The sequence below is a fragment of the Pinus tabuliformis genome, chromosome 8 (genome assembly GCF_031772625.1).
Source record: "Pinus tabuliformis cultivar Carrire ecotype Pingquan chromosome 8, CPIR1, whole genome shotgun sequence".
In the NCBI taxonomy this organism is placed as follows: domain Eukaryota; kingdom Viridiplantae; phylum Streptophyta; class Pinopsida; order Pinales; family Pinaceae; genus Pinus; species Pinus tabuliformis.
In genome coordinates this window covers 799,525,466-799,528,264 of record NC_142294.1, presented here as the reverse complement: position 1 = coordinate 799,528,264, position 2,799 = coordinate 799,525,466, and the positions used below count along the sequence as shown (strand labels likewise).

General features: G+C 44.3%; 1 long non-coding RNA gene across 1 annotated transcript; it reads right to left on the bottom strand.

The window, feature by feature from the left end:
* Positions 1-1,757: 1,757 nt before the first annotated feature.
* LOC149237984 (uncharacterized) lies at positions 1,758-2,278 on the bottom strand. The gene is made up of 3 exons (XR_016245332.1): positions 2,186-2,278; positions 1,994-2,067; positions 1,758-1,883 (listed from the first exon to the last, which is right to left on the bottom strand). It is a non-coding gene; the product is annotated as an uncharacterized LOC149237984 (long non-coding RNA).
* Between the last annotated feature and the right edge of the window lie 521 nt (positions 2,279-2,799).

Genomic DNA, 2,799 nt, shown 5'->3' with positions numbered 1-2,799 from the left:
ATTGTTGGCAACTCTTGGGAGGGAGTTGGCAAGAAAAGTCAGTTATTGGAACTGACTTTAACCACCCTCTCTAACTGAAAATTCCCAAAGGAAAAGGGGAAAAATGACAAAAGGTTTGTGCTGTAGAGACAGGCAGACGGAGAGAGAAAAGAGAGAGGAAAAAGAAAAGTGAGCTAAAGACTAAGTCTGGTAAGGACCAGATAGTCGAGCACAATGTGCACCCTTGCTGAGGATAGGGATCCGGCAAGAGGAAGCTAGGGGGGAGGCTCTGGTCTCGAAAGACGAGTCTCGTGGTTGGGCGGCTAAAAGATTATGCTTAAAAGATTATGCAAGAGCTTGCAGATGACTTATTGAGAACTTAAGGACTGGCAGCAATCAGGTAAGTGAGACTGACCCTTATTTCTCTGTAAGTGTCACAAGTCATTTAAGTTAGACTGTAGATACCTATGAGATAAATAAATAGGTTCTTGGAAAGAATACTACCATTGCCATATTGGTGACATCGCAGTTGTATAGAACAAGCTGCATAGTACAGGTCATTATATATATATATATATATATATATATATACTTTGGAACTCTGTGTTCTGAAATGACAGACAGAGACCGAGCCACAAGGCCAGCGACTCGTTCCAGAGCCTGGTGGGACGCGGACAGACCAAGCAAGTTCCGCCGTTCAGATGGAAGCGCAAGACAAGTCAAGCAAACAGCAAGGTTGAAGGCAGTTCTGCCTACTCAAGGCAAAAGAAACGGAATAGAACCGGGTCAGAGCCGAGAGAAGACGGGTTGTTCTCGAAGCCACAAAGAAACCCCAATAATAAAATAATAATAACTATTCAATTAAACTCGGTAACCTTGCATTCACAACTAAAATATACATTTATATACAACGCACAGAAAGATAAAAGGATATATAATCTTGCGGTGCTGAACACCCTTTATGCGCCTTATCTCATGAAAACGAGATATATGGGCAGCTGGGTATCTCGGCACAGGCGTTCCTATAGGGAAACGCTGTTACCCGAGACCCCTCTTAAACGAACATGCATGAACCCTCTTAGGGAAGTGCCGGGTCATGAGAACCCTTAATAAAATTAAAATGCGATGAACCAGCAGCGTTCATAGAATGAGAAGCGGCTGTATACATGTTAAAATTTAGAAAACAAACCAAGCGATACCGAGCACTGCCATTAAATTGGTATACAGAACACCGGTTATGAAACCCCGCTGTAGCTCTTGGTACGAGCGGCATGTTAGACCTGTTCCTTGCACAGCGCAGACATATGACCGGCTAACCGAGCCGTCTGCACTATCCATGGACCGTCATATAAGCCAGATAAACAGACAATGAGATATACAAATCGAAATACCAAATAAACATATGCATAAAAACCCTCATGAGATAATATACTGCGGCAAAAATCAACAAAGGTTGCATGGTCGGAGTTCGAGGCATCCGGGTGGATAGGATTCTCCCCGACCTCAAAAAAAAAAATACAAGGAAACCAGTATTTCCACCAACAGAGACAGTAGCATATACTTAACACTGGAATTCATTATAAATACTAAAAGATTACACTGTTAATTGTAGCTGCACACAAGTCGCATGACAGAACGGAGAAAGCCGCAAGGCTGTATTAAACATTAAACAAGAAATTACACAGGGTCGATGCCCAAACAGTATCCAATGGTGTTGTGGCCGAAACGCCCTCCGGTGTATATCTATATTAACAGTTCAAATACCAAATCACAGTTATACGAATGCAGCATTGCATGCATATAGAAACTTTCCAGACTCAACGCTGGTAGCGTTAGGGTTGATAAACCCATAACCGGCCCAAAGCAGTCATAAAAGCGAGACAGAGGAAGCCTTCCGTAGCCACCTGCGATCAAAATGGTGAGGTTAAAGGTGGGCTACGGATAGGCGTAAAGAAAACCCTCTGTCAGCAGTCTCAGCAAAACAAAGAACAAATATCCTCACTCAACCGCGCACCTGTGGTAGAGCCGCAAGCACCGGATTTCCATGGGCGGACCTCCTCATCCGCCGCGAACCAGAGATGGATACCACTGCATGCAACCATCGAATAATCGTTAGTCGGTTTGAAAAGCAAGGAAAACCCGAATAAATCAACATGCAGTAAGGTAATGAACAGAGGAAATAACCAGTGGAAACGCTGAAGCTTACCTCGCACTTGCAGCGGAGCTGGATGAAGCAGCGTCTCGGCTCCTTCATGCTATCGGCGCGTAAGGTTACAGCAGCCCGAATGAGACGGAATGGCGCGGCAGCGGAATAACAATAACCCGGCAAGTAGAAAATAGAACCTTATACATTCACCATCGGGCGAGACATTTGGATGCGTTTCCGCCGTTAGATCTCCCACGGAGAATCTCAGCCTTTGATCGAGCTGTGAGGTTGGCAGAGAATTTATGGCAGCCATTTGCCCTCCATGTGATCGGACCGGCGGAGGGAACGCCGCATACACTCGTCACATGGCAACGCCGTCAGTAGTCTCGGGTGGCGCACTCGGACAGTACCAAGGAAACAGCCGAAGCAACCCAAATAATTAACCATAATATGCATCGTTTGCCAAAGTGCTATACATATATATAATAATTCAACATAACATGAGTCAACGGTTAACAGCATCATAGTTGCCATGATAAAGATATATGTGCGGCCTTATTATTACAGCATTATAGTTGCCGTGGTGAAGATATATGTGTGCCTTATTATTATTCGTTATTGTGATGTCTCAGCATGCGTAGAATAGTCCACGGTTAGCATACCATATGCATAAT